Source organism: Anser anser (genome assembly GCF_964211835.1).
Source record: "Anser anser genome assembly, chromosome: 1".
NCBI lineage: Eukaryota > Metazoa > Chordata > Aves > Anseriformes > Anatidae > Anser > Anser anser.
Window position 1 is genome coordinate 136,398,420 of NC_139720.1, and position 13,903 is coordinate 136,412,322.

At 35.7% G+C, this 13,903-nt stretch overlaps 1 long non-coding RNA gene across 1 annotated transcript in view; it reads right to left on the reverse strand.

Annotated features, from left to right (window-relative positions):
• Positions 1–10,124, reverse strand: part of LOC310892437 — a 109,078-nt gene extending 98,954 nt beyond the window's left edge. Inside the window, exon 1 of the long non-coding RNA XR_014578132.1 lies at positions 9,465–10,124. This is a non-coding gene — a long non-coding RNA (uncharacterized lncRNA). The remainder of the gene's footprint in view (positions 1–9,464) is intronic.
• Between the last annotated feature and the right edge of the window lie 3,779 nt (positions 10,125–13,903).

Genomic DNA, 13,903 nt, shown 5'->3' on the forward strand with positions numbered 1-13,903 from the left:
TTTGTAGCTACGCAGATGCCAAGACTCAAAAAACTCTTTTAAACTTGACAATAAAATGTTGTAAAATGAGAGGGAGACTTTACAGTCTAAACTTAAGCACTTGTTTTCGTTATTAGATTGGTTCTCTGGACCCATAATCTTTTATTTTCTATTGACCAACTGAGAATCATTAGCTTCTAACTTTAGGAACTAAGAATTGCCTTTAAGTTGGATGCTAAAAGCAAGACAGTAGGTGAATAAGTCACAAAATGAATTTTGTGTCAATATGTGCTTAATATGCATTTGTCTTTGTAGTTAGGCAGTTTGACCTACCCATTACAAATATTGCATTATTCTCCATGTTAGGAATAACTCACAACAACTATGACTTTTCTTAAAGCATATGTAAATGATTATGTGATGCTTTCTGGAAAATACTGGACAGCATTTAAAACATTAATTTTTCTATGATATTAACACCTTTATTTTTTAAGAAAATAACGCACACAATACCGTATTACTTGATTAGTTAGTTCGTACATCTTAGACCAAGAAACTATTAGGCAAATGCTAAAAACATTAAACTAAAACCTACAAGATTCTAAGATTGTGAACAGAGTGGGCACCTATGCATTTGCCTTTGTCTCCACATACATTTGTCCCTGTTTGAACGATACTTGTGGTGGGTGACTGGAAAATGTAGGAAAGACAACAAAAAAAATCACCTGTACCAGAGGTTTTCAATTATCTTTATGGAATTCAAGTCAATAAATGGTGCTTCAGAGTTAAGTTGCAATGTCTTTTTGCTCACTTAAGAGGATTTCTATCACATTAGGAAGAAAAATAAGTTGCTATGAAGGCCATACTTAAGTTACTAGCTTTCATTTCTTGTGCTATACATTTATTTCAATATTTTAGCAGCTTCAAAACAGCAGTAATGAACAGATACATTTTCAAATGAAAAATGTTTTAAATGGATAACACCATTTGGCATAATAAATGTAGCTGAAAATGGTAAAAGAAGGGTCCTAACCCTGAAACTGGAGGAATACAAGCAGCTCTGTTTTCAGTTTCAGCAGTGAAGAGCTCTTTCATTTGCCAATAAGAACAGACATCTTAGTCAATATTAAATCTTGAGAATTGACCCTACTTGTTAAATGAGAAAGTACCTTAAACGTGCAAAGTGACTTGAATAAGGTTAATGACAGTTCTTGTTATCTACTAGAAGAAAGGTATTTAACACTGTGTACTTGAGAATTTGATTTATTTTTCTTCTGGTCATTATTTATTAACTTTACTTGATTTCAGCATTGTGTCATTCATGTTTTACTGTGTTACTATTAAAATAATGATGCCCAAATACATTATTTATTATCAATATAACAACAGGAAATTATTCTTCTGTGTTATGTAAATCGATGAGTAAACGCAAGAATACATTCGAAATGAAAGGTTTACTTGAAACAGAAAACCAGCAATATTGCACACCTAAAATGCCTATTTCATAATCAACTCAATTAATCATTGTATCTCAGAGCAAATTAAAAATAGTTGAAACACAGGAGTCCTTGAATAAATTAATATAGATTTCATTATTATTATTAAAGAGGTAAAAACAAATGAAACAAAAGGTCTTGACTTCAAAATTGTTTACTTTTTTTTGAAGAACCTTGAACTTTAACTGCTTCCAGATTCCTTCATGGCAATTCAAACCTTACAGTTAGTATTCACGTATTGATTCCTAATTATTAATTGGAAATAGTTTCTAAATTCATAATCACAATGCTTTTTGATTCTATAAGGGTAAATTCTGTAGTAGAGATTTTAGATTGAAATTAAAAACAGTTTTAGTACACAGAATTCTGTTTTGTATGTATAGAACAATAATATTTGGAATGAACAAGGTGTATGGATCTCAGTATCTTTTCTCTGCTACTTGCCAATGACAGAAGACTATGTCCCCCTCTACGAAGTCCTTTATTTCAGAACTGAAATTTATACATCAGTTCACATATAGACCTCAGCTGAATGCTTCTATTGTTTGACTGCTGGATGAAAGAGAAAAAAACAAAAGTAATTGGCAAAATGCAAATAAACAGAAATACTAACCAAACAGCTAAAGACCTTTGTCTTTTTAATATATGAAGCATAAGTTATTTGGACATTAAAATCTTGGGATGAAAAGAGATTATATTAAATAAATAACTTCAAACTGGAAGTTACTTTAGTTCAATGTATGAACATGATATTGCTTTTGTGGTGTGGGACTGGTTAACTGTGTCAGATGATATTGATATGTCGTGTTCATTTTTACGAGCTTATGTTAAATTTATCATCAGAGTCAGGTTTCCCAAGATAGTTTTATGGACTGTGTTTTTAGTAGACCATCCAATAGCAATAAAACATCTAAATGTTTTCCACAAGGAAGCACCCTAGTTTGAAATAGTTCATGGAGTACATCATTTAACTGCTCAAAGGCAGGGTCTTTCAAGTATGAGGCAGAATGACAGTTCTAGCATTTAGTCTTTACATTTCCTTCTTTCTGTGACTGAAGAAATCTGTGTGTGTGTGTGTGCGCACGCGTGTGTGTGTGCAAATGTGTAGTAGCATTTGCAAATAGTTCATGATGTATAGAACAAGAAATCTTAATGATATCAGTGTCAGACCTCTGGTCAAGGGAGTCGAGGAAATGGTTTGCGCTTAAAAGTTCTGTTTTTGTCAAATATACATAGAGGACTGCATGTGTGTATAAAATAGGTTGGCATAATTCACAGAAAGAATGGGACAACATTTGGAGAAGGTAATCTCTGTTCAGGTATCTCATGGTATTTTTAAATACTGTTGTTTTTTAAGAAAAAGTCTGTAGTATCTACCAAAAAAATGTCTCCAGAAATGTAATGAAAACATCAAATAAATTAATTCATACTTAAATAATTAAATTATTCCTGTTCCTGTGAAGTCATCAGAACTTCTAAAAAAGAACATGAGCCTTATGAACATGAAAACTGAGAAGAAGATAAAATGATTTTTTGATATGTTGCATATCTGTGATGAATCTTTAAGACAATTTTCAGGACAAGTGCATTAAAAACCCTGTGCAGTCACTGGTCACGAGGGCCTTAACTGCATGTGTTTATATTAGGAGTTAAAAACAAGGTCTTATAATTCTGATTTTGGTCTTATAATTCTTATAATTCTTATACTTACAAAATCATTATTTCCAAATACATTGGCAAATAAAAAGTTCTTATAGCATAATTAAATTCATTTGCTGTTTCTATTTTTTCTATTTCTTTTCTACTTTTCCAATGCATCATTAATTTTCTTCATTGTCCTGGTTCCAGTTAGGACAGAGTTAATTTTTCCTCATAGTAGCTGGTAGGGTGCTATGTTTTGGATTAGGATGAGAAGAGCGCTGATAACATGCTGTTTTAATTGTTGCAGAGAAGTGCTTACACCAGGCCAAGGACTTTTCAGCTTCTCGCTCTGTCCTGCCAGCGAGCAGGCTAGGGGTGCAGCAGGAGCTGGGAGGGGACAGATCCAAGACAGCTGACCCAAACTGGCCAAAGGGGTATTCCATACCATCTGACGTCATGCTAAACAATATATAGGGGTGGCTAGCCGGGGTGGGGGGGTCGGCTGCTCGGGGATAGGCTGGGCATCGGTCAGCGGGTGGTGAGCAGTTCCATTGTGCATCACTTGTTTCGTACACATTATTATTATTATTATTATTATTTATTATTATTAATATTAATAATAATAATAATTACTATTATTATTATTATCATTATTATTATTATTATTATTTTCCTGTCTTAATAAACTGTCTTTATCTCAACTCACAGGCTTCACTTTCCCGTTTCTCTCCCCCATCCCAGAGAGGGAGGTGGGAGGGTGAGCGAACGGCTGTGTGATGTTTAGCTGCCAGCTGGGTTAAACCACAACATTCATATATCTGTATATTCATATGAAAGAATAGAGAGATGTTGTAAATATGAAATAGATATTCTGATTTTTCTTCCTCTATTAGTTGACAATTACTGTTATTTTAATTATATCAGTGAGGTTAATCAAGGAGTAATAAATAATTCACAGAATGAATAATACTCTAATACTTAGCATTATATTTTTCTCTAATTGTATACTAGCAAAGATAGACATAAGCATTCTGGAAGGATCCACCCAGTTCTATTTTAAGATTTATAATCAGTTTAAATTCTATTTAGGCAGTTCATTCCAACAAGTTAAGGTGAGTTTGATAATTAATTGTCCTAAACAAAAAGAAATGAACACATCATGAATTTGTACCACACTCTGAATTATCCTAGGTGATTTACTCTACTGTGCCAGTTAATTCTTTTACAGGTATTCATGGTCTTTCTTAGGCTTGTTAGCTTGAATGCTTTCTAGCAAGCTTATAAGCAAATATGAAAAGGCAAGGAAGGGTTTTCTCTGTACAGCAGCAGGCAAACATTGAAGATGTTGTGCATGTGGAGACATACCAGAGAAGGCATTTGTTAACTTTTAAACCCTTCTAAAAATCCCAGGACATAAAATAAGCATTTGAATGGATTCTATTGTTTATTAAAACTACTGAAAAGTACATAGAAATTATAGACTTCAAATAGACAAATGTAATCTAACTTTCTTTCTTAAATTTCTTTGCAGTGGAAGTACTTAGAGACAAAGTATATTTGAAATCCTATGGAATGCACACATTTTATGTAATTATAGATCAAGTAATCTAGTGTGAAATATCACATCAGAGCACAAATTCACACAACTTACCAAATAGATTATTTCTATATAAAACTATAGTGTTTTTATATAGAATTTATATATATTTGGATATATATATATACATATGTTTTTTTCTCCTTTGTTACAGATCTACTTAGTTAGAACTTCTTGATAAAAGACCTTAATGGATGTGATCCTGACATTGTACCTAGGCTTAAATAAATCACGGCAGTTATGAACACAGACATTTCATGATACTTTCATTAAGTTTTCATGAGTGTTATACAAAACATGTGAACACTAGATTGTAATTCATATGCTTCTTAATGTGGAGAAAAGGTGGGATCAGAAATGTATTTTTAATCTATGGAACAAAAGGCTAAGAAAAATACAAATGAGAAATTAGGCATCACTGTCAGGCATAAATACTGGAAAAAACTGACAAAACTGCTGGACTTTTTCCTTATGCCCTTCAGTCAAGAAGAATGTCTTTTAGGAAGACAGAAATTATTGCTCTCTGCTGAATCTAAACTATATACTTCATGAATACAGAAGCAAACTGTTGTATATAAAAATAAGAAATTAAACATCAAGTCATTGTTATTACAGCCTCCTGAGTCCCACTAACAGTGAGTAGGATCAGCAGGGAAGATAATCACAGAGATTTGGTCTGTTCTGGGAGGAGATTTTGCACTTAGGGAGACTGTACAAAACAGCTGCAAATTGCCCACATTCAAGTCTGTCTTTTTCCAACAACAGAACTTCTTGTCATCATTTTCTCTTATGGTTATTAACCTCATACAAATTTCTGGCTACAGAAGCTGTGATATTCAAGACAAAACAGTAGTTGAAACATACAATGAAAGAATATGCAAGAATATGCTCAGTGCATTCAGAGTGATTTTATTTGGTTCAGTTGGAAGCTCATTTTTTTGTTGTTATTGTTTGTTTGTTTTTGTTGTTTTTTTTCTCCAAAAGCAAAACAAGGCTTTTAATTCAGAGATAGAATCTTCTTGTTTATTTGTTTGCTTTGTTTTTAATTTACTCATATTTTAACATAACTTTACTCGTTTTTATTTTACTCTTATATTCTTAAGGGAAATTGCACACTTACAAACCTAAAAGCCGTTTTGGTGATTTCAGTACATTTGGCAACTTATAATGTCAAATTTATAATTATTATTAATTATTATTTATAATGCTCTTCTTTCCTCTGTTTTGGAGGTAGGATAAATCTTGCAGGCTATTTGCCTCCGTTTCTTCATATCAAAGAATGCATAAAGGAAGCTCCAGTCTTTCTCCTGCTATGACCATTCGGAAAAAAAAGTAACTGTGATCATTGTAGCCCACCTGATCTGCTCTCCAACTTTGTGACACTTGGTACTACTTGAATATGGCGCCTGCTGAGTACTGGACTCACTGAAACTGTTGTTATGTTTAGTAAAGAGTTGTCAGATTTGTCTAAAACAATCAGAAATTACTGCAGCTGTACTGAGCACTATCTGAATCTGCCATATGGCAGTACTATGGAAATGATCCAGACATACTAGCTAAGGAGTTACTTATTTTTTATCTTCCTCCTCACCCTAATAAAACATGCTTGCTTGTTATTTTTGTTGTTGTTGTTTTAGTTGTTATATAGATACAGTGTAAAAAGCTAACGTATTTTATAAATTATATCTGCTGTAAAGCAAATATTCTGATTTTAACTAAAGTTGTATGGGGATGTAACTTTTCTTTCTATTGGAATTTTTATTTCTTATGTGCCTGAGATATATCTTGCACTATACTATGGCATAATTCTTATTTGATTTATCCCAGCACGACTTATTTTTTTATTTTTAATTTTTGTCTCAAAAGCACTGACATACTTCTGCTGTGGTGTCTTAAGATCATGTGTTCATAATGCAAAGGCACTCCAGGAGTGCCTTTGCAAAGGAAAAGCTTTATTCCTTTATCACTTAGCTCTATTGAACATGTTATCATGCCCAGTGGGTTATTATGCATTTGTTCTTTTCAGACAGATTGGCAGATAAGCTTTTTAAGCATGTGAATGATACCTCCTGACCACACATGGAACCACTTCTGGAACTTCTGCATTTTGGAAACAATGTAGAGCCCAATCACAGGCACCATGAAACTTTCCTTATGTTCTTTCTGCCACTTGTATTTAAAGTGATTGCTATCAAATGTTAATTACCATATTCAGTACCTATTTTAGTTTCATCAAAATGCATTTGAAACAGGTACAAATTTTAAATAAAAATTTTACCTTATAGAACAGACTCCTTCATTCATATAGTTCAGATATTTTAGAAACTCTCTCACTGTTTCTATTAGAGATGCTAAGAATGTGACTGGTTATCTCAGTTGCTGATATCAACTGAATAATCACACAGATTATAAACTATAACAAAATATTATCTTAAAGAAAAGCAGGTGAGAACTGCATAATTATTCTGAATATGGGAAAGGGGAATTCTTATCACTTTCATTGAATTTGCTTTGCTAGAAATCTAGTTGTCATTGTTGAAGTTAATGGAGATAAACATATATATATATATATATTAATATATATATATACTATGTTTACTCAGTAAATCTTCTCTAGAAAAATGTAAAAATTCTTATTTTAAAACATTTCTAACAATTAGGAATTGAATTCCATTGCCTGGATGAAAAGGCATGGTACTTCCCTCCCTCCCTCCCTCCCTCCCTCCCTCCCTCCCTCCCTCCCTCCCTCCCTCCCTTCCTTCCTTCCTTCCTTCCTTCCTTCCTTCCTTCCTTCCTTCCTTCCTTCCTTCCTTCCTTCCTTCCTTCCTTCCCTCCCTCCCTCCCTCCCTCCCTCCCTCCCTCCTTCCCTCCTTCCCTCCTTCCCTCCTTCCCTCCTTCCCTCCTTCCTTCCTTCTTCTTCCTCTCTCTCTCTCCCTCCCCCCCCATTCTCTCATCTTCTCCCTCTCTTTCATATCCCCCCCCCCTTCTTTTTTTCTTTCTTGGTAGGGTTGGTAGTTCAGGAAACTTTGCATTCACACCATTTAAATAAATTTCATTTTACATCTTTTTTCCATGTTCCTTCTACAAGCAGACAAGTCACTTTTAAAAATTCTATTTTTATACACCCTCTGTTTTAAACTTTCAGTCAGTGAAGATGTTCAGCTAAAGGAGAAAATAGCCCAGGTATTACCTTTCTGGCTTTTATATTTTGTTGGTTTTGATTTTTTTGATTTTTTTAGTACTGATCAGATTTCCTATGTATGTCACTCTATGTCAAGGTATCATCTGGATTACTCTAATAAAGAGAAAGCTATTTGTCCAGAGAAGACTATTTGTGATGCGTCTGTTTTGAGATACAAGAATATATGAAATAACACAGTTGTTGACACTTTCAGATCTAGCACAGAATTCTTCATTTGAGACCAATGTGTCACTCACTTCAGAAAAATTAAGTTGTCAGTGTGTGCAGAAACCCAACACTACAAAGTCTTCCATACATCTGTCTTTTGAAATTGATTTTGCTCAGGAAAAAGAAAAAAAAATCAATCTTTTTTCATATGGTGTTTACAGTAACAGTACCAACTTGGTACCTTCACATTCAGTTGACATTTCAGGTATCTTGTTTAGGATAAATATATACTAAATTTCCATTTTTGTCTATTGGAGACTGTATTATCTGGCATTTAATTCAAAATTTAAAACCTGTAATGTTATCATGAGAAGAGAGTCAGGGTAAAACAACTTTATGAATTAAATTGCTACCATAAATTTGGTAACACTTCACAAAATAAAATGCATTCACATGAAATGCTGATTGCTCAGTGTTATTCATTTTACATAGGTGGTCTGACCCAAAACGCATTGAAGTTAGTAAAAAGCTACTTAGTGAATTTGCTGGGCTTTAGATCAAGCCACGAAGCCATTTCACCTGCAGAGTTTAAAGTGCCTTCTAAAGAAAGGCATTCATCATCATTTTCTTCTATTACAAAAAGGAGAAATACATAAAGAGAGGCACCTTATCCAGACACACACAGAAGTTCCTGATGAGAACTAATAGTGGAACTGAACCTTTTTATGTATAGTGATAACAGTAATAGGAGAAGTAGTAAGGACTATATTGAAAAATGGTAGAGCGATGCATAATACAGAGGCACTAGAAACTTGTGCCATGTTGTTCTTTAAGCTATATTCAAATGAATGAATAAATCATCCTGTATTTTTATATGTGACATTCTCTTGGATTCTGCCATGTTTCTCACTGGAATTCTGTTTCATGTTCATAAAATAAGTAGATGAATTCTAACCCATTTTTAAAGCAATCTTTTTTTTTTTTTCTCTACGTTTTAATCAAAACAAGCTTTATTTGCACTGTGCTCATGTATTCTTTAATGCCATGTAAATAACAGTGTTTCTTATTACATTGGTTTGTTAAAACAACTTAGAAAAATCTACACTGTAACTTTGTTATTTGTTACTTCTATTCCAATTCAAATTTTTCATGCATAAGTGCATCAACGTGTTGTGTTTTAACCCGGCTGGCAGCTAAACACCACACAGCCGTTCGCTCACCCTCCCCCCTCCCTCTCTGGGATGGGGGAGAGAAACAGGAAAGTGAAGCCTGTGAGTTGAGATAGACAGTTTATTAAGACAGGAAAATAATAATAACAACAATAATAATAATAACAATAATGATAATAGTATTAATAATAATAATGTGTAAGAAACAAGTGATGCACAATGCAATTGCTCACCACCCGCTGACTGATGCCCAGCCTATCCCCGAGCAGCTGACCCCCCCACCCCGGCCAGCCACCCCTATATATATTGTTTAGCATGTGTCCTGGTTTCAGTTAGGACAGAGTTAATTTTCCTCCTAGTAGCTGGTAGGGTGCTATGTTTTGGATTAGGATGAGAAGAGCGCGGATAACATGCTGATGTTTTAATTGTTGCAGAGCAGTGTTTACACCAGGCCAAGGACTTTTCAGCTCCTCGCTCTGTCCTGCCAGCGAGCAGGCTAGGGGTGCAGCAGGAGCTGGGAGGGGACAGACCCAGGACAGCTGACCCAAACTGGCCAAAGGGGTATTCCATACCATCTGACGTCATGCTAAACAATATATAGGGGTGGCTGGCCGGGGTGGGGGGGCCGGCTGCTTGGGGATAGGCTGGGCATCGGTCAGCGGGTGGTGAGCAATTGCATTGTGCATCACTTGTTTCTTACACATTATTATTATTAATATTATTATCATTATTACTATTATTATTGTTGTTATTATTATTTTTCTGTCTTAATAAACTGTCTTTATCTCATCTCACAGGCTTCACTTTCCCGTTTCTCTCCCCCATCCCAGAGAGGGAGGTGGGAGGGTGAGCGAACGGCTGTGTGGTCTTTAGCTGCCAGCCGGGTTAAACCACAACAGCATGACGTCAGATGGTATGGAATAGCCCTTTGGCCAGTTTGGGTCAGCTGTCCTGGGTCTGTCCCCTCCCAGCTCCTGCTGCACCCTCAGCCTGCTCGCTGGCAGGACAGAGCGAGAAGCTGAAAAGTCCTTGGCCTGGTGTAAGCACTGCTCTGCAACAATTAAAACATCAGCATGTTATCAGCACTCTTCTCATCCTAATCCAAAACATAGCACCCTATCAGCTACTAGGAGGAAAATTAACTCTGTCCTAACTGAAACCAGGACACCATGCATCACCCACTGATCCTTCAAAGTTTTAATTCTCAGATCTTATACTTCCACACAGCTGGAGACTTCTTGCTGTAGATGATATAGAATTGTGAAGTCTTATATACCCAAGATTTAGAGAAAATTCACATCTGAAATTTCTGCAATTCAGAAAGGACCGCAGCCAAGTTTTGCACAGACTGACATATTCTCATGTGTAGATTTGCTTTGGGAATCCAGTGATCATTTATACCAAAACTGCTTTTCTGAATAGTGGGGGCTTAAATGAATGTGTAAACATTTAATACCAAGTTCAACAGCTTCAAGTGGAGAACAGATGAGTGCAGCTTATCCAGGTATATTCTGGAATATAATTATATAAAGAGGCACAAAAGGTTTCTCAGGACTTGGTTTTCTGAAGCACATATTCCTTAGCACACTAGATGAGGAACACTGTTAGCGCAGCTGGGCTAGCAAACTGAAAACATATTTTTGGTCTATTTACTAATTGGTTAAATAGGCAGTAGATTTGATCAGTAAACTCTAATCAGTAAACTGATTTGATCAGTAAACTCTAAACCCTGCACTGAAGATAAATAGGTATAATGGCCTACACCACCTCTTCAAAGCCCAAATAAGTTGAAAATACTATATCACCTAAGGTGATACTAATCTTTACTAATACGTGAAGTTGACTCTATATTATTACTGATAAGCAAAGCTGTGACTGAGATTTTCTCAGATCTTATGTAATTATCTAGGGGATTCTGGGTTTCTGGTGGTGTTCCTTGGGTCCTGTTGCTATTTCTTGATGGAATTAAGTCAAGTCTTTCTTTTCCTAAATAACATGCAAAAGTAATATTTTCTGTTAACTCACATGGTTCGTTATATCTCTTTTGAACTGTTGACCCCCACTTCATATTTATTTTTACTTGGGTGGAATTTTCCAAAATTTCCTCATAGAGTTTATATGCTCATTTATTTATAATCCAGAGAAGCAACACAATCTTTTTTTCAAGATTAATCAGTTCAACACCTGTAATCTTATTAAGGACATATATTGTTGTGGGGCCTCTAGTACTATCTAAATAACAATACTTTCAACTTACTGTGTTAAAACATTTAAGAAGAGACACAATAAATACCTGTATGTGTGTGGATATGTATCCATGTTTCTGAGTATGTGTGCATGAGTGACTTTGGATGTAAAATATTTCAGAGAGGCATATGTATAACAAGCAATAATTCTAGAATTTTGCACAAATTTTATAACTTTTTTTTTTTTTTTCACATTCTCATAAATGTCAGGACAGGACAATACACTCTACCGAAATTCCTTTTCAGTATAGACATTTGCTCTTTCAGAAGTCACCGACACTTCATTTTAAGCTTTCAGTTTTACCACTACATTGTAGCAATGCAGAAGAAAATTAAACGACATTTTGGGATAGAAAGTGAAGATCATCTTAACTGAATAAAAACAGAAACACTGTTTTTATGTAATGCAATTTTCAACTTGACCAAATTAGCTCCTTGCCTTTGCAGATAGTTTAACGGAACTCTCAGCATTCTCAAGCAACTGAGTTCTGCATTTTTGGAAGTGTAAGCAGTTATGATCTAAATGGAAAGACAAGCAGAAATAAAGTTTGTACAGTCACATCAGCCCTGTCATAGTATGTAAGAAGGAATCTTGTATTGTGCAATATGCTAAAGGATGCCTCACCCTTCGTTTCCAGTTTATTTGTCTCTGTATTTAAGCTGAACCAGAGCAATTCCCCAGTCCAATGGATATGAGCACTGCTTTAGTGAACAGTTGAGTGAGGGACTACAAAAGGAAAGAATGCACTTAATTATTATGAACACTTCATTTACTGAGTAGATATATTTTGCAAGCTTCTTTTTCCAGTTATGGAGTAAGGCTATATGGTTCACATAAAATCAGTTATTACTACATATATGTGAAAATTCAATAATTTATATTCATGACATTCGCCTTCTACTCAAGCAGATAACTGTCTTGATAGTTGATAGTATTAGGAGCCTTGCAGAAGACACTGTTTTTGAGGAATGAATGATCTTAGACAAGTGATGTCTGGTCTATTGGTGCTCTAGGACTTGAAAAGCCTGTATATATCAAAAGTAATCTGTAACTGACATCTTTGAGAAAGGTAAACTGTATGGAGAACAATATATATATATATTTTAAATAGGATTTTATTAATATAAATTTGTGGATGACATGAAACTGGGCAAAGTGTCTGACTCACCAGAAAGCCACACAGCCATCAAGAGGGATCTTGACAGGCTGAAGAGGTGGGCTGACAAAAAATATAATGAAATTCAACAAGAAGTGGAGTCCTGCACCTGGGGAGGAACAACTCCAGACACCAGTATATGCTGGGGGCCACCCAGCTGGAAAGCGGCTCTGCAGAAAAGAACCTGGGAGCCCTGTTGGACAACAACCTGAACATTAGCCAGCAATGTGCCCTTGCTGCTAAGAAGGCTGATGGTATTCTTGGCTTCATTAGGCAAAGTATTGCCAATCTGTCAAGAGAGGGGATCCTTCCCCTCTACTCAGTGCTGGTGAGAGTGCACCTGGAGTTCTGAGTCCAGTTCTGAGCCCTCCAGTGCAAGAGAGACATGGACATACTGGGAAGAGTCTAATGGAAGGCCACCAATATGATTAAGGTGCTAATACACCTCTTTTATGAGGAAAAGCTGAGAGAGCTGGGGCTGTTCAGCCTTGAGGCGGCTCAAGGGGAATCTTATCAATTTGTATAAATACCTGAAGGGAGGATGCAGAGAGGATGGAGCCAGGCACATTTCACCAGTGCCCTGTGACAGGACAAGACACAATGTGCACAAACTAGAGAACAACAAGTTTCATCCGAATATCAGGAAGCATTTCTTTACTCTATGGGTGATGTAACACTGGTTACTCTTGCCCAGAGAGGTTGTGGATCCCTGAAGATCTGGAAAGCTTCTGGAAAACATGGTCCAGGGCAACCTGCTGTACATGTCCAAGCTTGAGCAGGGGCCATTGGATCAGATGATCTCCAGAGGTCCCTTCCAGTCTTAACCATTCTGTGATTCTATGATTCTGTAAATGTCGAATGCTTATTGGTGTTAGGCACTTTGGTTTGCTATGTGGATTTGCTATGTTATTGGTTGTTTGATTTGCTCATTATTTGCTTACTGATATTTTAGCAGAAAAGTGTTACTAGGTTCTCTAAACACAAATACTGCTGTCTGTACTGTATTAAAATGAACTTTATATTTCTGCAATCACTCTTGAAAGAAAAAGGGTGTTTGTTCTTCAGAAACCCTGGACCTACGAGGTTAGATTTTTTTTTCTTTATTTCCAGGAGCACTTGTCCTGGAAAAGAGAGTGCTGACCCCTCCTTATAACAGATGCAATCAATGCAATTTGATCTCTGCACACATGAAAATTTTTTTTGTTGGCACAGAAGAAGGAAGTGGAAGAGAGGGAAATGGTATATTCAAAACTAGCCTGCTCTGATATC